Source organism: Durio zibethinus, chromosome 16 (genome assembly GCF_047325235.1).
Source record: "Durio zibethinus cultivar Kanyao isolate XHJ-2024 chromosome 16, ASM4732523v1, whole genome shotgun sequence".
Lineage (NCBI taxonomy): Eukaryota > Viridiplantae > Streptophyta > Magnoliopsida > Malvales > Malvaceae > Durio > Durio zibethinus.
In genome coordinates, this window is record NC_143177.1 from 6,275,622 (window position 1) to 6,287,406 (window position 11,785).

General features: G+C 30.6%; 1 pseudogene across 1 annotated transcript; it reads left to right on the top strand.

Moving 5' to 3' along the window:
* Positions 1–7,491: 7,491 nt before the first annotated feature.
* LOC111298472 (NAC domain-containing protein 73-like) lies at positions 7,492–10,150 on the top strand (annotated as a pseudogene). The gene is made up of 3 exons (XR_016328481.1): positions 7,492–7,792; positions 7,963–8,152; positions 9,051–10,150. The product of XR_016328481.1 is annotated as an NAC domain-containing protein 73-like (transcript).
* Positions 10,151–11,785: the final 1,635 nt, after the last annotated feature.

Here is an 11,785-nt window from a genome sequence, read left to right on the forward strand (position 1 = left end):
TTTTTTTTTGAAACTACCAATTTAATCCATCTTATACATCTTTAATCTTATATTATTTTTAATCATTTCTTTTTTAAAACAAAAATTAAAAATGAAAGAAATTTTATTTATTATTTCAACTTTGTGAAAGAAAAATTTTTAATTCATAACATCTAAACAGAATTAAATTCTTTAAAACACGATTTAAATTTCCTACAACATCTAGATAGGATTTGTAAAATCACTTTTAAAAATTACCATTCCATTTTTATTTCTAAAACCCATTTCCATTTTTTAAAAGATACTTTTAAATAAAAAAATTATCAACATTCCTTTTTATTCAGAATTTTATTCCTTAAAATTATCTTCTCAAAGTAAAATGTTTTTTAAATATGGATGTATATAAAAAATAGTAAATGAACAGATATAATAAAATAACCTGCAAGAATTAGTAATTATATCTCGTTGAGCCCAAAAATAAGAGTCAAAAAATGGGCCAAAGTCAAGTCTGCTACAAACGGGCTAACCAAATCCGCAGTTCACGGGCCAAGTCAACAAGCACTGGTCGACGGTCCAGTTCCGGCAACAGGGTTGGCTTGAGCCACTTCTTCTTTTTTTAAAAAAAATATTTTACAACATACAAAAGCTTCTTTTTTTTATAAAATAATTTCATCATCCCACTTCGAAAAAAGCTTCCTTTCTCTTAAAAAAAAGAGTCATTTCCCAACCCAGTTTCCGGTGAAGGAATTGCTGCCGTCGCTGCACCTCGTCACTGGCACCGCCATTTACCCTCCAATTTGGCTAGGCTTCTACTATGTTGTTCCTTCGTTCTCCTCTACCTTTCCACCATTTTGAATCATCCAAAGCTTGTACCATCGTGGGCTACAGTGAATCACTACTATTAGTACCATCACTCGAGACCTCAAAAGTGATCACCTTTTCTTTTTTCCGCAACCACAAGAAGTTCTCTACTTTTCTTATTTTTGTATTTGTGTAGTTTGTGACTTGTATTGTTTTATTGTTTTTGAGCTGTTCTTTGGTAATTTGGGAACTGATGTTTTTTCTTAGTTTTTAACTATATTGTGGCTTGGTTTTCTATTTTTTGTGGTAGTTTTTTATTTTTTTGGAAGACAGGGTTATGGTAGTTGGTAAAGTGGTCAATTATGGGGAAGCTGTTGATGGCCATTTTTTAGCTTTAGTCGAATGGGAGTTAGGGCTGTGATGGTGGTTGGTTTGTGTTGTCGATTAGGAGGATTGCTAGTTGTAGGAGATTTAGGGGTCTTTGCAGGTGGTGCGACTCTAATGGGGGTGGTGGGATTTTGTGACTAGGGTCAAAGGTAGTGAGGTTGGTGCGGGTAGGGACTGGGAGCATGCAAGGTCCAGTGCCGGTATTTGTGCGAGAAAAGGCTGGTGTTGCTGTTGGTGTAGGGAAGGGCTGGAGCTTAAGGGTGGCTGAATGGGTGTTCTGGTTGGCTAAGGAGGGTAGAGATAGTCTTGGTTGGTTGATAGGTTTTTTTGGTGATGATGGTGGTGTTTGGTCAGTGTTGGGGAAGTTTCTGTGTAGTACAGATGATGGTGGTGAAAGAGTGGAAGATGGATAAGGACCTGGGATTATTGTGGGTTTTTTGGTTATTTCCAGGAATGCCGAATGGTCTTCATTTTTTGTGTCTTGTGCTTGATCCTCTTTGTAGAACTCCAATGCTAACTTTGAACTGCTGGTCATTGCAGCAATGACATTGTTGCATTTCAAGCTGAGTAATGTTGATTTTGGGAAAAGTGATGAGAATTTGATAAAATTAGGTTGAAGGTAAAGTGGGGTAAAATGCAAGAGAAAAACAGAAAACTGGAAAAGCCAATTTTAGATTGGCCGATCCTATCATTGTAGTATTTTTGGTCTTCGAATTTTTTTTTTTTTTGTGTTTTTGTAATTTTTAATTAATTAAGATAATAAGTTTAATCATAAAAACAATTAATTTGGAATCGAAAGTCAAACATTAGATTTTGGGCTTTTATTGGACTTTCGTGCTTAAATGACTTGAATCGAATTTTAGGAAATTTGGACTCATAATTGGACTTTAGACTTTTTAATTGGGCTATCAAATTAGAATTCAAAATTGATCCAATAATAAAATTGACTTGGACCTAAATCAAAGTAAAAATAATCTCAAATTAGTTAATTTAAATTAAAATCAGAATAGGTCAAATCAAATCAAGCATAAAAGTTTAACAAATTTAAATTGACTCAAATAAAATTAGATGTTTATAATTATGTTAACATTATGTATTATTGTTGATTTGTGAAATTTTTAGTTTTGGTACATGATATATAAGAATAAAATATTGAGTAGAAATATTAAATTTTTTATAAAATTCAAAATACTTAGTTTGAATGCAATAAATTACTTATTAATCTAATGAGATATATTCGATTTAACTATTTTACAAGAAAAGATCATATCAATGATCATTCATTGAGATATGCATTTTAATTATTAGTATCTCACACAAAATCCATCAATTTTTAATGACCTAAAGAGATAAATCATAGTCAAATATCTCGCAAGAAATTGTCAAAATTCATACACTAAGTTAAGTATGCAAACAAAAATTATGAACAATTTAAATTTCTCAATATGAGAAATATAATTAGTTAATATGGGTATTTGGCTACCAAAGTTGCTCACTTATTAAGAAGACTTGCAAGATTTTTTCATGCATAAGAACAATATTTTTAAATTACCTTATAAAATTGCCTACCCAAAAGGAGTTATTATGTTAGGTAGTTTCGAATGGACATGAAGTATCATGGATGAGAGTATACTAGTTTAGAAAGTCTATCTGCCTGAAGCGGATAAACTTTTTGAAAACTAGGATATTTTTATATTCATTTCATGTGAAAGGTGCCTAATAGCATTTCATATTCTCTGCCCAAAAAAGAGTTTATGATGATGCATTTGGACTTTTTAATTTAATTATAAATAATGCATCATGAAGTAGTACTATTTGTACATATTGTTGCTCATATGTGAAAATTTGCATTTTTTCGTTTTGAATATTATAGTTGATTTTAGTTATAAAGATTAAGTAGATCTAATTAAAAACAATAAAAGGTGATTTAAAGCTTTATTAAGTCATGAGTGTTTCTTAGACATAATTGTTAAGTTTTGAACAATTTTATTGATTATTGTTTGATTGTTAAAATATTGCATTTTGTAATTATAAAATATTGTCTTAGTAACATGAATCCATGAAAATAATTATCACATGCATAATTAGTAAATTTGTTAAGATTAAAATGCCATAATAAAATATTATTATTTGTTAAGATAATTTATTGGTAGTGTAGCATGCTAAGTATTTATATTGATTGAAAGCATGATTCATGAAGCTTGATTTGAAAACTTTTAAGATGCATAAAATGATAATGAGTATTCTAAGTTTTAACCTTTAGTGATCCATAGAGGTATATTCAAATTAGTATCTCGCTTGGAACAATAACATGTATAAATAGACATAAGAAAATTAGTAGAACTATAATGATTATAAAATTTCTTATGGTGCTAAGGAATTGCTCTAAATTACAAAATGAGATTACTTACTCAAATGAGGTGATTATATGATTTTAATTTAGAGATAATTGTGAAACACTTTTTTATGAACTGAAAATATACATAGACCTAAGGAATTTATCTACCCAAAAGGGGTATTTTTTGAAAGTCTTTGTATTTTTCTTTGTTTTAGATGTGATTACACAAAGGGATAATGTTTTCCTTGAAAGGAAGTCCAAAGTTAAACTTATGATGTAGCACCTTAATTGTTTTGATAAAACTAATAAAGATACTGAATTGATTAAAGTCTTATTTAATTGGCCTTTGTACTCAAGTTAGTATGCTCCGATTCTTGTCATCATAGGTTAATGTCTGACATTAATGATAAGTTCTTGGATGTATTATACAACATAGTAAATGTATAAATTTTAGTCACTTTAATTTATTACATTTGAAGATACATATTTATTGTATAGTGTCTTATGATAGCCAAAAGGGTTAGCTTTCACACAAAAAAGTTTTAGACTTATTATGATATCTCAATTTGTCTTAAGTAAACTTGAAAGTTATTGAAACATAATTCATTTAATAAATATTTATTTTGGTTGTTTAACTCTCAATTAAAATATTGGTTTGATAATCTTTGTTAATACTATCAAACCTAGTAGTTATCATTTTTTAATGGTATATTTGTTGTCATTTGTTGACAATGTGTTTTTTTTAAGAAAATTTAATATTTTCTTTTGAGAAACTCACATGCGAGGGAGAGAAAATTATTTTGCACTCATCATACGTATGAGAGTTTTGAAAAATGAAGTTTTGTGCAAATAAGTAAACTATTTGTTTTGTTTTTATTGGTTCAATTTCTTCATCGATAATTTTCCTCACGATTTGTCAGTTTAGTTTTGAGAAAGAATAAGAATTTTATCATTTTCTCTCATTTCACTTCTCTTGTTTTGAACTATATATGAATTAATTTTGATAGTTATTTCAAATAATGATAATATAAAAGTTTTTTTTTTATTATTATCATTATTATTTTATTAATGCCAAAACTATTGTTTTAAGCGAAGTGAAAATTAGAGAAAGTTCTTTTGCATATGGTAGTAAGAACTCACAAATATCCTAAAATTATTGTTTTGAAGGTATTATATATGTTAAGGTTAGTGGGAGTTAATAGGCTATTGGTTTATACATGTTTTAGATATAAAAGATTGGTAATTCAGTTAATTCCTAATTTAATGAAATGATCTCATGTTAAAACATTAAAAATTTTATGAACATATGAATGTGAAATTTATTCATAATATATTAGTAATTCATAAGTGATTTATTAAAGTGGGCATCATGGAAGTCTAAGAACAATAGTGATTATCACATTTGACATAACGGTCGATAGTATATAATTTTGTTATGACTCCATTTATTGAAGTGTCTCTTATTTATTATTCAAAGTTTGATTGAGCATGTTTGTGATTCATTTGATTAGTGGGAGTCATCGTAATTTGATTACATGATGACATTTTTTCTATTGTGATGATTATGGTATTACCAAGCTTATAATATGGATATTTATAGGTACGAAAAATATAGCCTGTTAAGGTATTGGGTTGATTATGGCAATGATGTATTGTAAATTTTGCTTTTGAGACCATTATTGTTTTGGGTTTCTTTATTTTGTTAAATGTATCAGATGTAATTATTAATTACCTATAAGATATAGCTTGAGATGAATAAGTCCATGAAATACCATCAAGTTAAGTAGACACAATTATTTTATAAATACATCATAGTTGTGATTTGTATATATGTTTATTATTACATGTGCACATCTTATATTAACATGTCATATTATAAAATCTTAAAACTTGGCATCTGTCTTAACCATGACTTTAATGTTATTTGGATATGTCTCATAAATGATATCAGCAAGTAATCTCAAGGATAAAAAGAAACATACAGGCACATCTAGATATCATGGAGATTTTCCAACAAAACAAAAGGACTGGTAATGAAAATAACATATTGAGATTATATTTAGGTGTTATTTTCTTGCTACACAGTCACACCACGATCAATTGTCGATAGAGTCTTTAGTACTTGTAACCATGGAATGGTCTTATGTCCATAAAAGGTATAATGGCTGTCATGATTCAGTATTAGATGGTTTTATTGGATAGGATCATTAAGATATTGTTTCAAGGGTTAAACTGTTTTAAAAATATGGCTACATCAAAATAAAGTTGATCAGCATAGAGTCTTGTTTTCTAAATTGTGTTTTTTTAAAACCAAACAACCTAATTAAATATTGTCTAAGTGAAAGAATGTTAGATTTTTCAGCAAGTGGGCTACTATTAATTATTGATTTTATAATTTAATAAAATAGGTTGATAAATTTAGTCTTAATACAAGATAAGCATAAGAAGCCAAATAATTAATTGTGATCACTTATGTGCAGGCTTTGCACATCTTACTGGGTCAATATGGTTTGGTGGTTGTATACATCTTTGACTCAATAAACTTTTGATGATAAGTTTTCTAGAATTTTAATAATATTTGGCTAAGGTTCCTTTTTTACTTTTAATTAATGATATCTATCCATTGAAAACCACCAGTAAGAAAAGAGCGAAGAAGAAGGTTTAGTCTCTTTAAGAATTAGGATTACTTTGACTAAACTATGTTTGCCCAAAAAGATATGTAATATGATTGATTGATGTTCTAATATTCACATATGATTTTTAGGATTTAAGATAATACTTATAGAGCGTACATGAATTTTGAATCCAATATTCTTGCTTTAATTTCTAATCATCACTTGCTTTATATTTCACGTAATTAAGTTTTTTTTCTCTGCCCATTTTCTAATTATGGTGATGAAGAGGGGATAATAATTCATTTTTAGGTGAAAACGAGTTTTGGGGTTTCAAATTTGAACTTTAGAGGAAGCAACCCTTGAGAGAGGTGTTGAGAGAGGTTGGCTGCAATTTTCTTAATAAAATAAGAAGATAAATTAAGAGTCATGACATTTAGTTATATTTTCATTACCAAATTGAAAAGAAAAGATATCCATAGAAAGAAATAAGGCAACATGGAATCGGTTTTAAACCTGCTGCTTCTCTTTTGGGGTCAAAAATGGCACACGCTGATTTTGTCACGTGGATATTAGGGGCAGATAGAGAGAGAGAAGGGGGAGGTTTTTTTTGCTTTACATGAGACGTCTGCTTGAAGAAATAGAATTATGGGTGGCCACATATGTTAATTAGTCGTTTCTTCTTTTTTTTTTTTAAATATATTTTCATATTTATATTATTTTAGTATATATTAGTGTACAATTTTTAGCTTTATGAATTCTACAGGATGTCATTGGACCTTAAATGTTTGTCTTTCTCTCTCTGGTGTTGATCAATCGGTCTCCCAATAAATCATATTGCCCCATCTCCATTGTTCCATCCTTGTTTAACCTTTGAGTATTATTCATTCTTTTAAATTTTAGCCTTCTCTACATTAACTAGCTATTTTTACAAATCAATGCTGCCTTTAGACACAGGTTTAAAAAAACAAAAGAACATAAAAACTTACAGTTATTGTCCGACAAGTTTCCATGCAGCAGATAGATAAGCAAAAACCAAACTTAAGTTCCAAGCAACGCTTTTTTATTTTTTTTTTCTTTTAATAGAACTTCCTAAAGGAAATTCTTTGTCTCTTAAGATTTTTTAAGGTAGCTGAAGCTCTCTCTCTTTGCCTTAATTGAGGACAAGAGTTCAAATGTAGAATGCAAAGAATTAACTAAAAATTATATATAATCAAGAGTTTAGTTACTTTTATCTTAGTAGATTTAAATTTAAATTTTAGTATACGTAATTCTTTCTTTAAAAAAAATTATGATTTCTCTTATATATATATAAAGAATTATCTAAAAACTGAAAAGAGAATTTCATTCCCTTCCCAACCCTCAAGATAAACAGGCTTCCAAGCACCAAAGCTTTAGAGGAGACAAGCTAACTTTTCATTTTTTTTTTCTTTTATACTCTCTATTTCTCTTTTTGTCTTTCCTCACGGTATTATTTATTTTGGAGAGGCTAGCGTGGGATGGGAATAAGAGGAAGCCAAAGGAAATGACTTGGTGCAATGACTCCAGCGACGTGCAAACTATTGAGAGAAGCTCTTCTTCATCTTCTCAAAAAACTGTTACTCATCAAAGGCACAAAGATTACCTAGTTGCAACTTGTCCTTCATGCGGTCATCAGATCAAAGGCCGTGATCAGGTCATTAAATTTAGATTTAAATATATATAAACTTAAATTTCGTTCTTTGATATTATTAATTAATTGTATTATGAATATTTTCTAATTGCATTGATTTTGATCATGATTTTTAAATGCGGTTCACTTTTATTTGTTGCACTTGCACACCTATAAAAAATTGTTATTTTAAGGCGGGAATTCATGATTTGCCTGGATTACCTGCTGGAGTGAAGTTTGATCCAACAGATCAAGAGCTTCTTGAACATTTGGAGGGGATGGTACGGTCTGATGCTCGTAAGCTTCATCCTTGTATGGATGAATTTATCCCAACGATTGAAAGAGAGAATGGAATTTGCTATACTCATCCAGAGAAGTTGCCAGGTAATAATTTTGTTTGAGGATTCAATTATATATTTCTACTCAATTTTCAAATAAAAAAGATTATATATTTCTACTCCAACATCTATATACTTCTGAATAAAACATGAACAAAGAAAAAAAAAAAAAAGCAAGGTTGACGTCATTATATTTTGCAGTCTTGGAAATATGCTTTGGTGAGGTTAGCAATCAGAAATTTTGAAGAAAGAGAGAAATACAGAAGTCTTTAGGCTCTTAGTTTCAGAGAGTTATCAATATTACGAGTCTCTCATCATTTTGAACTTCAATATGCTTCATATTTAAAGTTAATTTTGGTTCAGCTATTTTCTTTTTGGAACTTGGGAAGTAAATGAAGTCCCTAAAGTAACTAAACCATCAAAATCTGGTGTTTTCATCAAGCAAAATAGAAAGATGGAAAGGATACGCAATTTTTCTTAGAACAGTGTTCCTGTCTTTTATTAACAAGAAAGGCTCGGAAAAACATTGGCAAATTCATTTGAAGGAATGGTTTACCATTCTCCTTGTTCGAAGAAACCTGCCAACTAACCTTTTTGCATACCATTTTCCGTAAAATAGAAATGAAGAAACCTTCCAACTAACCCTAGTAGCCTTTCCCATTAGCAATTAACAAATATTCCAACTAACCATAACAATTACTCAAGCCAAATCTTAGTTGCAATAGTTGTCAATGATGGTAACATGGTTCCTTCTCCTTAATTAATAAACCCTCTTTTTTTTTTATAAAAAGGGTTGCAACATGCGAAGTGAAGAAGTTATAGGTATTAAGATTCAAATCCAAATTTCTTAAGAAACTACATGAATCAATTGAGTTAATAAACTCTTTCTGATAATTGAGAAATAAATGATCTGCCATTTAATAATGTATCTTCATTGTGTATAGGAGCTAGCAAAGATGGCCTAGTTCGCTACTTCTTTCACCGACCGTCCAAGGCATACACTACCGGGACTAGAAAAAGAAGAAAGGTTCACACTGACACGGAAAGCGGCGAGACCAGGTGGCACAAAACAGGCAAGACCAGGCCAGTTTTTATCAGTGGAAAAGTTAAGGGGTACAAAAAGATACTGGTGCTTTACACCAACTATGGGAAGCAAAGGAAACCCGAGAAAACTAATTGGGTGATGCACCAGTACCACTTTGGCAACAATGAAGAAGAAAAAGATGGTGAGCTAGTTGTCTCAAAAGTTTTCTACCAAACACAGCCTAGACACTGTGGTTCAGTAAAGCACTCCTTGCCCTCAAAATCAAAGGTGCTGCAGTGTACACAAAGGTTCTCATAAGAATAATGAGCTCGTTGAGTTCTATAATCCTTCTTTCATTTCCTTTGATCAAGGTGGCCAAACTAGGGCCAAGCCTAGTCAGTTACTTCCCCATTTTGCAGTCCATGATGGGTCTTTTATTCCTTAATAAAAAGAAGGATCCATGCAAGGAAAAAAAGGTGATAGTCTATTTAGTATATATATGGACTGTGGGGGCAAAACCAAATAAGCATTAATTGGTAAAATAATATAGAGTAATATACTTATGTGTTTAGGGGAAGCAAATAGGTGAGGAAGAATAAGGAAAGCTTTTATAGCTTGTTGAGGAGGAGAAGAAACATTCTTCAGCATGGAAGAATATGAAGATGATGGATGCTTTTTTTTTTCTTTTTCTTTTTCCTTCCTCCTTTAATGGATGCTTTGTACAGTTTAAGCAGCAAGGGGTAATTAAATGTGTCATATGCAAGGTCCATCCAACTTTACTCTTTGGAGAAGTTAACTTTTGGAAACGGTACAAAGGTGTGATACTTGCCACAACTACCAGTCTAGTAGCCAGGTTTCTACTCAACCCTTTCCTCTTTATAATGTGGCAATAATAAACTAAGAGTATATATTTGCCCTTTATAGGTTTTTATGAAACCCTTAGTTCTTTATAATGTGACAATAACAAAATAAGAGTATTTATTATTTTGCCCTTTAAAATGTATTTTTGAACATTTCAATTCCAACTATTTATTTATAAATCTATCTATTTTTATATGGTTATCTTGATCACGAGATTAATGTAATTAAGAGTACTTAATTATCCTTATAACCATGCACTGCAGCATTAATCGTTATTAAGCATCAAATCTGTTCTGTTCCGTTCTGTTTTTTTCCTTTCTTTTTTTTTTTTTAAACTTTCATTTTTGTTGGTACTTATCTAGAATTAGTACGTTTAAATAAGCTGCTAGGGTTGAAATTTCAATGTCAGAGTAGGGGTTGTCACTGTGATACCTTTTTCTGTTAGTGCAATCCAATCTAGAACAAATTAACAGCTTGGGTTTAGCTCATTTAATTGAGATTATTAGTTAATTTAAGCTTGGTGAGACCGGCATTAATTAACTACATATGCCATTCAATTAATATGATTGTAAGAGTTAATTTCAGCATTTTAAAAACTAGTATCAATAATTGCAGCTCAAAATAATTTGCATAAGCCTTTTTCTTGCACAATGGATTACTAGTTACTTGTCCAAATAGTTCTGTCGATAGTAAACTTAATTTCGGTAGTGATTACATCATCGGTTAATAACCTCATATATAAACTGTTAAGTTGAATCAAATAGTACTACTTGAATAACAATCGGCAAAACAAATTCCAAGCAACAAGAAACTCGTCATTATTTAAAACTTAATTCTTGATTATAAAAATTATCTTATAATTCCAAATACCCAAGTCATACCTCAGATGTAGCATTTTATGTACAGAACTTCACTACTACTTCTTCAAAGAGAGTAGCACTATTTTTCTAGGCATTCAAAATTACTTTTTTTTTTTCAAAACCATGGATTTATTAATGGTTAATAAGCATAGTACATAACACTGTACCAAAGAAAGGTCCCCTTACCAAAAGCTCAACTACCAAAGAAGAGACCAGATATCAGCAACAAACACATTACAATGACCATACTCAATTAAAACGACATTACAATACAAAGTGCCTTACAGAATACCACCATACTATAAATTCTACATCCTGTAATAAACCAGTAACTTTGCCAAAGTACACTCCCTAATCAAGTCAATCCATTTGGCTCCAAAACCCATAGATTCCACCTTTCATCAGCTTCTCAGAATTCCATCAAAAAATTTAGTAGCTCATCCTTTTTTTCCAAAGCAAAATTTTTATTAATAGCAGGTTAAAAGTAACGATCAAGAAATCCACCCAACATCAACCAAAAGGATAATCGAGATTCTAGAATAATAATATAAACAATACACTACAGGACGTAACCCTTCAACCCCTGCTACTATAGAAAACATAAAGAATGCAGGACTAAAATGATATCCAAAAGCAGAGATACACTGGCACAAAAAACCCTTGACCACCAAATTGTGAACCTCTCAACTCTGTCCACCCCAGCATTAGCTAGAGCCTAGAGCATCAGCCAACCCATTTGCCTCTCAATATCTCTTCTGAAAGTTGACCTCACATTCTCTGAGTTCATAAAAGTCTCAAGTGCCACTTTAATAGCTAAAAGTTCTGCCATATGCTCGACCCAAGGAATATTGCCAATATATTTGAAATATGATCTCAAAAAAAAAAAAACTAATCTCAATGGACCAGATTTATCTCTCGCTGAGCCATCTCATTA